Below are 16,761 nucleotides of genomic sequence, written 5' to 3'. Positions count from 1 at the left end.
TCTTGTCTTTGTACAGGGATACAGGACGTTGCTGAGTATTGACGGTGGCGAGTGGGTCCCGCTGCCCCACTGTGTGATCCTGAATATCGACAGGGGTGAGTGGGTCCTGCTGCCCCCACTGTGTGTGACAAGCCCTTTGTTTCTGGCCCGGAAATGTGCCGGCTCCGTCAGTGCATTGGGCTGGTGTTGGCTCCCTTTGTTAGTTTGCATGCGAGGCAAAATCTCACGCCTTTCACTCTTGTTGACATACAGATGCCAAAGCTTTGAACAAATTCTTACTAAATCAAACCCAGAAATACGTAAAAGAGATAAGAATACCATGAACACTTAGAGTTTGTTCTCATGATGTGTAGTTTTGCATTGCATTTCCTTGTGGTCTTAATTGGGCATTTTCTATGATTTATTTTCTTTCCTTTTTTAGCATATCAGTTACTTTTTTTTTTTTTTTTTAAAGTGGCTGCCTTGGAATTTGCAATATAAATTTACAAGTAACCCAAGTCCACTTTCAAACGACACTACACTGGTTTCTTGATAATGCAAGCACACTATAATAACAAAATAATCCTAATTCCTAATTGCTCTCTCCCATCCCTCCATCCCTTGGGCATCACTGCTCTCCTTCATTTCACTTATATTTAAGTGTGTGTATATGACATATACATAAGCATGTAATATACTGTCGCTATTATGAATGAACTGTTATGTTAGATCTATTAATAAAAATGAAAGATTTTCTACTACCTTCACTATTTCTTCTTTGATGTTTTTTGTTTTTCTATTTATTTTTTTAAACAGACAAGGTCTTGCTCTGTTACCCAGACTGGAGTGGAGTAGCATCATTATAACTCACCGCAGCCTTGAACGGGATCCTGGGTTCAAGAAGTGACCCGTCTCAGCCTCTCAAAAGTAGCTGGCACTATAGGTGTCGGCCACTACGTTTGGCTTTTTTTTTTAAATGAGACAGAGTCTCACTACGATGCCCAGGCTGGTCTAAACTAAGCGGCCTCCAGCTGTTCTCCCATCTTTGCCTCCCAGAGTGTTAGGATGACAGGTGTGAGCCCCTGTAAACAGACTGTGCTCTTCCTTTCTTTATGTACAGCTGAGTTACTGACCTCTACTATTTTCTCTAAAGAACTTTGGACATTTTTTGCACGGCAGGTCTACCGGCAACAAATTTTGCAATTTTTGCCGGAGATGGTCTTTACTTTTTCTTCACTTTTGAAAGATAATTTCACAGAGTATAGACTTCTAGGTTAATGGAATTTTTTTCCTCTCAATAGTTTAAATACTTCACTCCATTTCTTGCTTTCATGGTTTTTGAGGGGAAGTTGAATATAATTCTTATCTTTGATCCTCCATAGGGAAGGAGATTACTCTAGTTTCTTTGCTTTTTAATCTTTGATTCACCATAGTTTGAATATTTTATGCCCAAGTAGAGTTTATTTTTGTTTTGTTTTTGTGGTCGTCGTTTTTACATTTATCCTTCTTGGTGTTTCTTGAGCTCCTTGGATCTATGGTTTGGTGTCTGGCATTAATCTGAGGAAATTCAGCTATTACTGTTACAAATATTTCTTCTGTTCCTCTTTCTTCCCCCTTGTATTACCGTTATGCATATTTTCTGCCTCTGTGGAAGTCCCATAGTGCTTGGATACTCTGTTCTTTTTTGCTTTTCAGTTCTAGAGGTTGGAATTGGGTATTTCCCTTTCCCCCAGGTCAGAAGGCTCTGATAAAATCCCACCAGGTGAGTCTCTAGTTAACTAGCTTCTCTGGAAGGTAGACCTAGTGAAGAGTGCACCTGCATATTGAAAAATGATTCCTGTTCTCTTTCCCCTGTAGTAAGTATGAAGGGATTTTTCTGTGATGTTTACTTCGTGAACCTGGTTGAGCTTCTGATGATACAACTCACAAAAGCATGAGACCCATATGCACAGGCCTCCTGGAGGTTTTAACTCTCAGACGTGGCCGCACCTCACTGCAGCAATTTGTCAATTCCAGTTCAGGTTTTCCAATCCCAGTGTGGGTTCCTTGGAGCATTGTGCTCCAGTGTATGGTGATTCATCTGCTTAACCTGTCCAGCCAATCTACGGACAGTGGCTTGCCTGTGACCTCAGGTCTCGTGCAGGTTTAAGAAGAACTGCTGATTTTTCAGTTTGCTCAGCTTTTTACCTGTGAGGAGGGAGTGACAATTCTCAAGATTATCAAGTATGGAACCTGAAATTCCCCAACTCCATTATAGTAAAAAGTGTCTTCCCTTCCTCTGGCTCAAGAATTAAAATATTTTCATTCTTTGACACATTGTAATTTGATTCCCTAAATATTTATAATTATAGATTTAAAAACTCGGTATTCTGTTGTATCACACATCTAGACGGGCACTTTCCAACAGAATTATGAGAGTCCTGTTATAGAACTTGAAACCTTCCTTGTAGCCTCATATAAACAGGTACAATTAATTTTACTAGTATATTTTTAACTTGAAATGCTCATACTATACTTTCAATAAGAAATACAAATAGGCCAGGTGAGGTGGCTCACATCTGTAATCCCAGCACTTTGGGAGGCCGAGGCGGGTGGATCACGAGATCAGGAGATCGAGACCATCCTGGCTAACACGGTGAAACCCCGTCTCTACTAAAAATACAAAAAATTAGCCAGGCGTGGCAGAGGGCAGCTACTTGGGAGGCTGAGGCAGGAGAACGGCATGAACCTGGGAGGCGGAGATTGCAGTGAGCCGAGATCGCGCCACTGCACTCTAGCCTGGGCAACAGAACGAAACTCCGTCTCAAAAAAAAAAAAAATGTATATATATACAAATATAATATTTTCTGTTTTTTATATTAACTGGCATGTCTTTCACGCAGCAAGTCCACTTCAGACCGGGTGCACTTTATGTGCTCAGCCGCCTCATGTGGTGAGTGACAGAGACCACCCTGCATGTGTGTGCACTTTTTACTGCCTTTTTCTTGACCACAGATTCTACCTCCTGTTTGTCTGTGTATGCAGTGATTATTTGCTGAGTATTACACATTGTAGGTAACATGTTGAGCACACTCAGGATCCCTAACCTTCCTCTGAAGCTTTCCAGCTCTTGTTTTAGCAAGTAGCACAGGCACTGCTGGGTCATCGTGACATAGGCAGGCTTGGATTGATTCGCTGCTGGTGTGGATCTGTGGAGAGCTCCCATCCTGCGCCCACTTTTGAAGGCAAAAACTCGACTACTGGGCTAGTGGTCAATTCTGAGGCACCCAGCATGTTCAGGAGGCAGCATCGGGGAGCGTGTCCCTTACCTGGAGGGGTGTAGGCGTCCATGGAGGTCTGCACGACCAGGGACCTGCGTTTGGAAGGCATAGGCACCGGCCATCTTCTGCTCTTTGGGTTTGGCCAGAGCCGCCTGGACAACTTCCGTGTGGATGTCTGAAACGGAGAGAGCTCACTCAGTGCTCAGCTGAGGTCCCAGAGGCCAAGCTGCACCCTCCTCTCTGTCCCAGCAGCCCGGTTCATCCATCTGATACTCACCAACAGATGGGTGGGTGAGGAAAGAAAATCAGTGTTTACAATCCCAGTAAAGACATTAAAATTTATTTACAGACTTTTATTCATTTTATGACTGTAGAATCCATATCCAAAAGCAAACACTGGCTCTAAACTGCGCTGAGATTTTTCTTTTTAGGGTGAATGGACCTTGATCTTTGGAGATTCTTTTAGGTCACACGTTTGAGCCTCCAAATCCTTTCACTGTACCGCTGAGAGGCGTGTGCACGCCTCACACCCAAAACTCACACAGCCACGGTCGCAGCTCAGCTCAACACCAGCCATGGGCCAGGACTGTGTTGGCTATGGATATGGTTTGGCTGTGTCCCCACCCAAATCTCAACTTGAATTCTACATCCCAGAATCCCCATGTATTGTGGGAGGGACCTAGGGAGAGGTAATTGAATCACTGAGGCCCATCTTTCCTGTGCTATTCTTGTGATAGTGAATAAGTCTCATGAGATCTGATGGTTTATCAGGGGTTTCCGCTTTTGCTTCTACCTCGTTTTCTCTTGCTGCTGACATGTAAGAAGTGCCTTTCGCCTCCCACCATGATTCTGAGGCCTCCCCAGCCATGCGGAACTGCAAGGCCAACTAAATCTTTTTCTTCCCAGTTTCGGGTATGTCTTTATCAGCATCATGGAATTGGACTAAAACAACCATTAAGACATTTTGTGGCTAGTAACCCATTACATTAATTCCACACATTCACTGAATGCCTTCTCTGTAAGTCCCTACGGGCTGGGGTCGCAGCAATGATAAGGCAGACAGTCTCATGGCATCTGACGCTGGCCACTTCTTAAGGGAGGAGACAGGTGATAGATGGGGTAGGGAATTAAAGCAGAGACAGATGCAGTGGCAACTCCAAACTGTGAAGCTAGGGAAGAACCTTCTTAACACAAAATCAGAACAACAGGAATGAACCATACTGGCTGTCAAGACGAGAATCTTTGAGACACAGGGAAAAGCCCGCTCAAAGGCCCTAAACTGTCAGTGAGAACGGTGTTAGCAGAATAAAAGCACCATCACCACCAAAAATGGCCAGCGTGAGTGAAGACGGGTTGGGGCAGTTTTCTCTGAAGCTGTGAGAATGATCCCACTGAAAGGGAATTGGATGTGGCTTTCTGGCTTAAACCCCCCAGACGCTGCCACCTGAGACAGGACCCAGACCCACAACATCACACCCACAGGCAGCTCATCGCACTGCTTGGTCTTGGTCAGCCTTGGTACACACTACTCTCCCTAACTAGATATAGAGCCTGGTCATCTGGCCACTATTTCTAATTCCCAGGTCATAAACCACTGTGTGACTGACTTGGCTCATGGCCAAAAACTGAAGGGATCAATGAGGTGACAGTCCACTCACTTGCACAAATCGCTTTTTGTTTTGCATATTCTCCGTTTTAAACTTTTTGAATGTAATTTCAAAGACACAGAAAATCTGCAAGACCAGCGTAGTGAATTCCCACATAACTTACCAGGCTCAACTTAGGCCCAGCTGCTTCTATCTTACATCACACTGCTTTCCTCCCTCCCCCATGAATTTTCTAAGTCAAATGAAAATAAGTTTCAGATACTATGTCCCTCTATACCTAAATGTTACAATGTATTTCCTAAACACAAGAATATGCTCTCACATTCATTTTCCTCAAGATCGGGAAATTTAAATGTCATATACAAAGTTCACTTTCAAATGCTATCAACTGTCTCCATAATTTTCTTACTTTGTCTTCCTCTTTTTCGATCCAATCCAGGATCATGAATTGATTTGTCATGTGATTTTTACCCGTCCAGCATCCAAGTTTCTCAGCTTTTGTGTTTCTTGAAATTGGAAATGTGAAAGAATACAGGTCAGTTATGTATCTTCCAGACTAGACTCAAGAGTATGCATTTTAGCAGGGACACCGCAAATCTGTCCTGTGTGACAATGTTAACATCAGCAACTCAGTGAAGGTGGTGCTTAAGTTCCTTCAAAGCAAAGACGCTACTTCTCACGTTGAAATTAAGATTTGGGAGGAGGCACCACGACCTTATGTGCATATATATTCTCTTTTCCATGAATTCTTCACTACTAGTTTTATCATCCACTGATTTCCTGTCATTCCTTCTAAATCATTAGATCTTCCATATTCACTGAAAAATAATTATTTCATCTTTCGGCATTCATTTATATATGTTCATATGTACTCATGGAGTCTGGCTTGGTAGGTTATAATTCACAGTTAAAATGGTTTGTTTTGTTGCTCAACTGGTTCCAGATCTGATACCTGATTCCCCAGCCCTTGGACCAGGGCTCCTTCTAGTGAAGAACGGTGTTTGGAAGCTAAGACCGGGCACCGGGTGCCGCTGGGCGTTGCCGGCAAGCAGAACACACAACACGCATGTACACGCATGTACACCCACACCCATCCACAGGCACTTCTGTCCCTGTCTACATCTGTCAGGAGCCGCCAGCTTATACTGGTATAAGGTCCCACATAGACATTCGGCATTTGTGAGGATCTGGCACCGTGACTCACTTCTACAGATTTAACATGTTTATGTATAAATTACAATGGCTCAACTATATGAAAACTGATAGCAGTAATGGATCAATTCCCTCATTTCTCACTTGGGCCACACTTCCTGTTTCTGCAAGAACATATCGCTTGACTAGAAGACACAATGTTGACATTGAAAGGAAAAAGGACCTTGTATAAGAATAATGCAAAGAATTCTTCTCAAAGGCCACTGGGACAGACACTTTGTTGCTGATCAGCTGTCCACCGGCGCAGCAGCGAGAGAGATAGAGCTCCACGCGTGATCAGTCACGGCTCCCGTGACCCACACAAAGACCCCCAGGGTGACGACAGGCCAACCAGCAGCCTTGGAATGGACACTTCCTTCCCGAAATAGCTTCCTGAGAGACAACAGTGATAATTGCAGGCATTTCTATGACTGGGAAGCAAGAAACCCTCCCAGTCCTGTTCCTTCTACACCATCCAGAACAGGCGTACACCCGGTGTAGAAAGCTCCCAAGGCCTGAAAATCATTCAAATCTACTTCAGACTGACCTAATCTCTGCAGTGCAGTCCTACAAACAGACTTTCAAAAAGTTACCAAACCACTACCTCAAACCTCATGCTTTCTCTGCTTCGAAAGAGGACATGCGGCTCGGTTTATACGGCCACCAGAACACACACAGGGTATTATCTTATTGCCCTTCAGTGCCAAGTAGAATCATGTGGTCTCTCGCGGTAAAAGCAAAACCACATCCACCACAACCCAGCTTTTCACGTTGCAGGGGGTTTTACAGCCTCTTTCTATGTCGTCTTCCTTTTTGCCCCAAACTGGATATTCTTTTTAATTTCTCCTTATTTCCCGAATATAATTTGATCAATACAATTAAAGTGCTTGTGTTAGAAGTAACTTTACTTAAAAAGAATGGAAAGAACTACATCAAAATATTAGGAGTAGCCATTTCAGGATGACAAGAGAACAATATATTGTTTTTATTCATTCTTTTCAACATTTGCAAAGTTTTTTGCCTTGAATGTAGTCACTTTTGCAATCAGAGGTTACAGTGCTTGACGGAATGAGGCCAGGAAGCACACACACCACCGAGTTTCTGACACAGAGCAATCTATGGGGAAGGTTGGAGACACAGGGAAGGTTCATCTTAAAGCAATGCAGGTGGTTTTTCCATAAAGGCAAAAGACATTTTTAAAAGTCTTTGCACCATACACAAGTCTGCTAAATTTGGTCAAAAAACAGAGAAAACAGTAACAGAAGAACACTTTAGCCCAGAAGGAGACCAGCACACCCAGCTCGAAGCCACTCCAGATGAGGACGGAGAGTGGTTTCCTCACAGCTCACCCGTAGGATCGGGTAATACGAGCAGGAGGGAAACGTGGGGACCACAAAGACGTCAGACTGTGGACTGCACAGCAAAAGACAGCAACACAAACTAGCAGAGTAATTAAAAACTATTGTGAAAACATGTCCACATTCTATTTTAACCTGAAATCGGTGGCACGGTGACACTTCAAAACATCTGTAAACAGCCCCCCTGAAGATTCTGTCAGACTCTACACTGAACAATGTTAAGACGAGGAACAATAACAGGATAGCCTCCCCACATTGTTTGGTGGAGTCTTCTCAGCACAGACCCTTAGAGCATGCTAACCCCTCCATGTGTAAGTTGTTGCTGTGTTTAATAATTCCCATCCAACTCAAAATATCCAAGGCAGAAAGCAGCATCCAACCACGAACACCTAAAAGAGCGATTAAGTGGGCAGCACTTTGTGGACAGACTTTTCCCAACGTGACACCTAGAGGGGACAAGGAGGCAACGCATGCCACGATGGCCCCCCTGTTCCACTCGCTGCTCCTCCTGCATCCTCAGCACAGCCAGGTGCTTTGCTAGTGCCCTGCTGCAGAGAAAACACCCCAATGCAGCTACTGGGGAGGGCTTCTCTTATGTCATCCAGCTTAAAAGCTTAAAAGGCAGCATGTCCACTGGCCAGTGGCCCAAATCCCACACGTGAGGGGAGAGATCTGAACACCGGACACAGGGAGCAGGATGGACCCATCTCCCATGAGAGCCAATGCCAGCGGGTCACAGGGAGTCCTGGCCAGTCTGAGGCCTGGGTGCGAGGAAGGGGGCAGTGTTGGATGAGCACACAGTGCTGGAAAGGGTATGAGCTGAGAACAAAGACGTTTACAAAGCTCTGCATAAAATCCAGATCATTCTGAGAAGAGCTCAGAAGATGAAGAACTTTTAGGAAAATATAACATGGGTAAACAGGTTGCTATAAAACAAATATTCCCTTGAAAACACAACATCTTTTTCACAAAATGAGCCAATAGATGAAAGCCAGCACCTGTGCAGCATCAGAAATCCATGAAAGCATCTGACCAAGTGCCCTCCAAAGCCTTAATTACAAATGCCCTGAATACAGTTTTACCCAGCCACGTCAACGAGACATCAGATGAGAGGTCATGGACTGGAAACCATGAGAAACGGAAACATCCGGGGTAAAGGTACCAAGCAGGATTGCAGAGGAGTCAACAGACATGTACGCGGACGGCACGAGAGTGACAAGATTCGCTGGTCATGCTGGACACACAGTGTCACGGACTCCAGCAAATGCCTGAAATGCAAATGCTTAAAAAGATAGGAGAAAATCATCTGGAAGCTCAGCAGTTAAGACAGAGAGCAGTGACTTTCTAGTATTTCTAAGTATCTTTGAGGATAAGCATCGAAAATGGTCAAGGATGTTTCTAGCTACGGAGAGGCCGAGAAGTAAAGGCCTGCAATTTCACGTAAAGAGAAAATGATTTTAGCCCTGGTGCGGTGCCTCAAGCCTGTAATCCCAGCACTTTGGGAGGCTGAGGGAGGCGGATCACAAGGTCAGGAGATCGAGACCAACCTGGCTAACATGGTGAAACCCAGTCTCTACTAAAAATGCCAAAAATTAGTCAGGCATGGTGGCGGGTGCCTGTAGTCCCAGCTACTCAGGAGGCTGAGGCAGGAGAATGGTGTCAACCCAGGAGGCGGAGCTTGTAGTGAGCCGAGATCAGGCCACTGCACTCCAGCCTGGGTGACACAGCCAGACTCCACCTCAAAAAAATAAAGATACTGATTTTAGCTTGGGATCCTAAAGCAGCATTAATGTCTTATCACAACAGAGACAAAAAGCAGGTGCATAAATACTGAGTGAGAAGGGGATGAGGGAACGAAATGGGTACTGCTGGACTCGGGGCTGTTGGGGCAGACACAGCAAGGGGGCTCCATGGAGACCAGTGGCCTGCAGCTGTCTCAGGCAGGGAGGGCTCTTGCTGGAGAAGCTCCTACAAAGCTGTCAGGGCTGGGGGTGAGCTGCTGCTGCCATGCAACACAGGGGCCAGAAACTCCAGCAGAAGCAAGACCTGCTAGAGCGTGTGTGCACGGCCCTGGGACTAAGAAGTGAAACCACTGTCCCGACATGCCTCTGCCACACTTCACCAACACAACTGAACAGAATTTGCAGGACTCAGATCCATGGTTTCTGAAGAAGGTAATAAAGGGTGAATGTGGAGCTGAGAGGCAATAAGTTGATAGAGGCGCATTTGGTGACCCCAAAAGAGGCAGATCTTTCTCCTCTTTTCTCTCTGCTGTGGCTGTTTATGGCTCATTCTCTTTAGGCCTTTAAGAACCCAAAAGCATCCATCTATTAAGAGAAGGGATTATTCAGGATCAGCTTCATGCAGCATTGAATAGATCACTATTGTGAGTAAAGAATTTGTTGGTACTTCTCACATTTATAGCGTTAGGTAAATTGGTTAACTAAAATACATTTATTTAACGACATTTCTTAAAGTACTAAAAATGGCAATAAACTACGTAGTATGTCACATGATGTTGGAGAAATAAAAAATACCGTCTCTGGCAAGAGTTTATTAAAAGTTCAACATCACAGTACACACATTACGTAGCCATTCCGTATGTTTCCATCTTCTGCAAGCACCCCTTCCTAAAATAATGAAAATGAAACATTCGTTTTTCTTTCCATTTAATTCTGCAAGCTGCGATTCCGTCTCGCTGACAGGAGGCTTCGAGGGACTGGCAACACCCCACGTTCCTGCATTCCAGGGAAACAGAATAACAACTGGTTTAAGAGTCCAGGCTTTGGCATCAGAATCCCAGCTCTGCCACTTACTCACACTGAGTAAGTTCTCAAATCCCTCGAAGCCTCCCCCTTGCATCGTCCGTAAAATGGGAGCAATACTGGAGAGCTGCCCTGAGAGTCACATACGACGAAATATACAAAGCAAACTACTAGGTCCTGGGCACACAGCCACACTCAGTGATGGCTGCTTTTATAAATACCTTGAAGCAACGGATTTGTTGCCAATTTCCAAACCTAAAAAGCCCGAAAGGATTAGACTGTTGACACATCCCACCTCATCCTCCGGTGCGGACGACACAGATTCCTAGAGCGGCAGGACCACGGAGCACACATGTCCTGCAGCCGCCTGGGATTTAAACACACCCATTTCACACAAAACTGCTGTCATAACTTGCTAAAATCTCTTTGGACAAGCATAATTTCTCCAGTGTGTCCTGGGAGCTAGAAATCCCTCCTTCACACAAAAAGGAAAGAAGTCCCACCCTGTAAAAAGACAGCTCTGAGAAGACTATGCCTTATTAAACACAGCTACTTTCCTTTCCCATGACATTCTCAATGTTGCAGATCTCAGGCCTCAGCAGTAAGTTGGTTTTACTGGATGCTGTATTTACATTTTTTGGTGTTGTGGGGAGGGAGAAGGGGCAAGGTAGGGACAATGAAACCCAGCTACCGTTATTCCCAGCTAGACATTGAGATTGACATGTAGAAGAGGACCTGGTATGGCCTGGCGCCTGCTGTGGGCCTCATGGCTTGAAAGCAAGCCTCTCACTCTCCACCCCCTGCTCCCTGACAGACAGAGGGAGAGGTCCCCTCGGAGATTTTTCTTCAAATTGGGAAGGAACACGAGCATGAGGACAGAGGGACAGGGGAAAGGATGGAGGACGATCATCCACCTACAAAGTCGGGGTCTTACTGCAAACTTTATAGACAACCATGTCATTTAAGCATTCCACAAGCACTGTCATCCTCGTTTCACAGATGACAGCCTCAGCAAGTCCCAGACGCCTGCCAAAGGGCTAGACTGCTGGCAACAAAGTCATAATGCATAACCACCTGGCCCAGCGGTGCCAGCCCACCCCTGACTACGGGAGACGCTTCAGACTCCCCAGCAGGGAGAATGTCACAGCCCTGCTGAAGGGGGAGGACGACAACTAGAAGAAACCAACGTCCACGTCACTTCCAGGATCTGAACAGTCACACTGGACCACCCCTAGGTGAGAAGTGGACGGTCTATCTCGGATGTCAGGCCACAGGGAGTGGTTACAACCACGTACCACGTGCCACGTGCCCTTCGGCATCAGAAAGTGCTTTTTAGGAAACAAAACTGCTAAGGCATTGAAGATGGAATCGCTTTGACAGCAGAAAGAAGTGGGCTAATCTCAGTCAACACAAAAGCTCATGCAGTCCAGAGTCCTAAACCCCAGGAGGAGCCCATCTCTGTAATCAGAGCTTCACGGTCACTGCGTGTTCATGCCAGAGCCAGAGGCGTGCAGTGAACGGGGGCCAACAGAGCCTCCACTTTCCACAACACATCAAGCATTGTCTTCCTGTTTTAGAAGCACACACTCCCTCACCCAGAGTCTGACTTTAAGTCTTTACAGAATCATTTAAGCAGCTGCGTAGTAGCTACAGCTTTCTGCTCAGTTGCCTTTTTACATCAAAACTCCCAAGAGTCAAAGTAATCCAAGAGGCTCCTCAGCCAGTCTGTCAGCAGCGTGAGAAAGCAAAACTCAGAGGTGGCAGTGAGCGGTCAGGCCACCTGTGCCCACGCCAGGAAACCCAAGGGATATAGGAATGTAAATTCTGCAGTGTTGGCAGATGTGGAGCAAAGGAAACCCTTGCACGCCGTTGGTGGGAGTGCAAAGCAGCACAGCTGTGAAATAGTATGGAGCATCTTCCAAAACTAGAAACAGGACTCTGTGATCTATCAGTCCCACGTCTGGGTAAATATCCAAAGGAATATTGAACCATTAATGGAGAGATGCCTGCATGCTCACGTCCACCACAGCGCTATTGACAGTCACTTAGACGTGAAATTGACCTACACACCTGTCAGTGGATGAACAGATAGAGACATTGTGGTGTATGGACACAAGGCGTACAATTCACCTTAAAGAATGAAATTCTGTCATTTGCAAAAACATGGATCAACCTGGAAGATATTTTGCTAAGTGAAATAAACCAGGCACAGAAATACAAATACTGCATGATCCACTTATATGTGTCAAACTTTTCCTTTAAAAAGTAGCATTTGTAGAAAGAGTGGAATAGGGATTAGCAGGAACTGGGATTGGGGAAATGGGGAAATGCTAGTCAATTCTGGAGACCGAATATACAGCGTGGTAACTACAATTAGTCACAACGTATCATCTGCCTGAAATTCAGTTAACAATGTATCATCTGCCTGAAACTGGGTAAGAGAGTGGATCTTCTGTATTCTCACCACACACACAAATTAACTACAAGGTGAGGGAATGTGTTATCAATAGCTTGAACTGGGAGATGAAAAAAAAACCCTGAAACCCTTTCCCTCCTCCTAAAAACTATTTGAAGATTTTGAACATTGGTCTGTGTGGAAAAAATTCTGTTTTTCTTCCAGTGAGTCTCTTAAAGAAAAATAAATAAAGCGTGTTAAAGTACAGTCACCCTCAGTGTCTGTGGGAGCGGGTTCCAAGGGTCAGAATCCCAAAGTCTGCGATGCTCAAGTGCGCGATAGAAAATGGCGCAGCATTTGCATAGAATCCACGTGTGCTCTCCCGTGTACTTACAATCTCTACATTACTCGTAATAACGCAAACAACGTGAGTGCTGTGTTGTACTATCTTGTTTAGAAAATAATGAAAATTGCAAACTCTACATATGTTCAGAACAGGTTAGGCCATTCTTTTCCTTCTGAATATTTTCACTTTGAGTTTGGCTGAATCCAGGGCTATAGAATCCGTGAACATGGAAGGCCAACTCTGCATCTCGGAAATTTTTAACATTCAGCAGGTGGGGGAAGGAATACAGGCTCTCCCCTCCCACATCCCTCAGTACTTCCTGGTCCTTCTGCTGTCTCAGCTGCTTCTCTTTTGACCAACTTCACAATCTTCATCAGCAACGGGGCAGCTCTGGACACGGAGAAGCAGACATCCTTCACTTGCAAACTGTGTTTGCCGTGCCAATGAGCTCAAGACCGTGTCTTCTTCCAGACACTCACCCGAGGAATCCGAACCGTATGTAGTGAGGATCAGTCCTGCCACACACAGAAATCTCTTGGATGCAGTGAGGCTGAACAAGTGGCCAGGTCTCCTCTGACGCACACGAGGCCATGTGGAGAAGCGTCCGGTAACGTTACGGCACCTGGCTGGTTCCACCATAAAGATGGGACGCAGAGCAAGAATTTCTTGAAGCAACATTCATACGTTTGGAGTTGAAACGCAAGCGCCAAAAACACTAGCTATTTTGGAATAGGTTGGGACAGGGAAAACATCTGTCATGAGATTGAAAACAAATTTTTCTTGAGACAAGCCTGCCTCTGTCACCTGTGCTGGAGTGCAGTGGTGTGATCATAGCTCACCGCAGCCTTGACCTCCCTGGGGCCAAGTGATCCTCCCACCTCAGCCTTCTAGGTAGCTGGGAACACAGGCAGGCACTATGGCACCCGGCCGACTATGTAGTTTTTGCAGACATGGGGTCTCGCTGTGTTGCCCAGGCTGGCCTCAACCTCCTGGGCCCAAGTGATCCTCCCTCCCGGGCTTCCCAAAGTGCTGGGATTACAGGCATGAGCCACCAAATCCAGCCCCTGTCATGAGAGTTATAAACACAGTACTTGAATTTTTTCCAACCTCTTGCTATCCAGCCAGCTTCCCCGACTGTGGCGAGGGTGATGTTACTGCTGTTGTGTCTTCACGAAGGGCGGGGCAGCAGATGACAGGCACACGCCGTACCCAGGGAACGACTCGGCTCCAACAGGAGATGCCTCAGCTGAAGGAAGTCCTCAGAGCCCCTCGAATCTCCACACCTGAGAGAACCGATCTCACTCACAGTCAGCATTTCGTGCCACAGAAGCAGGCGCCAGTAGAGACGCTTGCCTCTCCTCTGGGGTCCCGGCTGAGAGACCCCACACCAGGACATGTAGAACAGCGGAGAGTCACGCTTTCTTCTTTCTCCCTGCTGCCCTAGGGTCTCTCTCAGAGGGCACGTCAGAGATGCACCTCTGTCAAGGGATGACTGACTTCCCTTTCATTTGTCTGAAATGAAGTTTCTGCCCATTCCTTCTCAGCAAATACAATTTTTCAATGAAGAAGTCAGCTCACCCCAAGACTCTGGGCTCAAGCGTGTCCCGACCTCCATCCCTGAGTACAAAATCTCCTCTCACCTCCAGGGTACCTTGGGAAGAGCCAGGACCCCACTCACTGCTCCCCAGTAACACCCCCGGCCTGAAAAAAGCATCTGCAGTGTGGGCAAATTAAGGAGGCAATGTGCATTTGTTGAGTCCTGCCAGCTAATTATAGATAAAACACGCTTTTTGAGAGCTGTGAATGTTACTTATCTGCAATGCTGGCATTTCTCACCAATGTCCCTCTGTGCCGCAGAGCACTGCTGACTTCTGCAAACAACTTCTGCTTTCCTTGAGGAATTCTCAACCACCAGTTTTCATGCAAGGCACTGACTCTGAAAACTTTAGCCCTGTTAATATTTTTTACCCTTTTTCAGACTTTGAAAATGGGCTGCTTAATGAGAACAGCACGGCTAAACCCCTCGACGGCCACACGGCTGAGGTTCACAGCACACGATGCTGATTGACTCCCTGTCAGCATCGCAGGTGCGACCCCTCGATGGCCGCATGGCTGAGGTTCGCCACACGTGGCACGTGTTGGCATCGCAGGCCTGACAGCAGCATTCACACTGTCACCTCCTCTCTCTGTGGATTGCTGGGCTGCATCAGTGTTTTCACGCTGATATAAAGAACTGCCCAAGACTCTGTAATTTATAAAGGCAGAGGTTTCAGTCACAGTTCCACATGGCTGGGGAGACCTCAGGAAACTTATGATCATGGCAGAAGGTGAAGGGGAAGCAAAGGCACGTCTTACACGGTGGCAGGCGAGAGGGAAGTGTGCAAGGGGGAGGAGTCCTACACTTAACGAAAAACCAGATCTCGTGAGAACTCCTCACAATCGCGAGGACGGCAAAGGGGAATCCGCTCCCAGGATCCAATCACCTCCCAAGGTTTTGCCCTTGGCATGTGGGGTTATGGAAATTACAATTCGAGATGAGATTGTGCTGGGGACACAGAGCCAAACCATATCATGGGCTTTACTGACACCTTTTAAAGGAACTCTGAAATGTCCAGTTATCATCTGCCAAATTGCTGACTTTATCATAGAGCGAGCATGGATATACTAAGCCCCTCGAACCTGTGAGTAGTCGAGGTGCTGACTAGGACTTATCTCCAGTAACCTGGCCCTGCCACACTGGGACCGGGGAAGTGGCCCCAACCCTAAGCCACCCAGCTCTCACTCAGGTGGATTCCGAAGGCAGACAGGGCCATTGAGAGCAAGTTCAGACTCAGGGAATAAAACTAGGGACCCCTCAAGCAAGTGCGGACTCCTGCTAGCCTTCACAGGAGATGTGGGTTCAGCCAGGCACTCCCTCCATCTGTACATGCCGGGGACCCCTGCAGGCAACATGCACCTGCTTCCCTGACAACCGCCTCCCTGCTCATGAACATCTGGGGCAAAGGTGGGCTCACAGCCAACACCTCCCCATCTCAGGAGCAGGGCCCACGACTGCTTCTGTGTTCTCGTCCTGAGACCTGTGGCCACCAGCCCTTGGCTGCTCCGTCAGACATTATACGGTACTACTTCACAGCAGGTCCCGTGACCCCACAAATCCAGGATGGATGAAGAGAAAGTGACTGCTGCTTAGCAATCACATAAATACTGTAGCTTTCACTTGGGCCTTGTTTGGTAACACCGTATGTGCCTAGGCTGTATGTGAGAATCTCCAAATGCCGTAGAAATTATCCTGAACTTTGTTTCCCAGTTCATTCATTCATCCCCCAAATATTTAATACCTACTGTGTGCCATGCAACGCACAGAGTACATAAAACAGAAATCCTACACAAAACAGAGAAAGCGCACAGAGAACACAGACATAATATCGCCAAACGTTTGCTGCATAAAAGATTTACAAAGTTATATTTTAACTTAAAACCTTTTAAAAGCTGGAAATAAAGGGATGCTTAATTCAATGACTCCAGTGATTTTCTTTAATCACCTTATCTGGGTAAGCAATGGAAAACAAAACGGGACAGGCTAGGTACCTTCAGGACAGGAATGATTGCGCTGTCTCCTGCCACAGATTTCAGGCTTCAGAAGATGCTAAGATCTTTCTATCATCCTTAAAGCTGTATTTTTTCTCTGACAATCTTGCTTTCTGAAATAATGGCTCAGTCCCGAAAAGACTTACGGTTAATTTAAGACGTCTGAGGTTTTCTTTTGGAGAGTGGAGGGGGCAAACGACCTACCAGAAGATGTATGTAATAAGCTTAAGTTATTCCAGAGAAGTTCGTGCACACGTTACGACTTTCTCTGA

The 16,761-nt window shown here is 46.1% G+C and overlaps 1 long non-coding RNA gene across 1 annotated transcript in view; it reads left to right on the top strand.

The window, feature by feature from the left end:
• LOC141408264 (uncharacterized) overlaps nt 1-3,581 on the top strand; it is a 54,334-nt gene extending 50,753 nt beyond the window's left edge. Inside the window, exons 4-5 of the long non-coding RNA XR_012421740.1 lie at nt 17-95; nt 2,862-3,581. This is a non-coding gene — a long non-coding RNA (uncharacterized lncRNA). The remainder of the gene's footprint in view (nt 1-16; nt 96-2,861) is intronic.
• The last annotated feature ends 13,180 nt before the right edge of the window (nt 3,582-16,761 follow it).

This window comes from Macaca fascicularis, chromosome 13 (assembly GCF_037993035.2).
Source record: "Macaca fascicularis isolate 582-1 chromosome 13, T2T-MFA8v1.1".
Lineage (NCBI taxonomy): Eukaryota > Metazoa > Chordata > Mammalia > Primates > Cercopithecidae > Macaca > Macaca fascicularis.
Note: the sequence above shows the minus strand (reverse complement) of the source record. Positions and strands in the feature narration are given on the sequence as shown.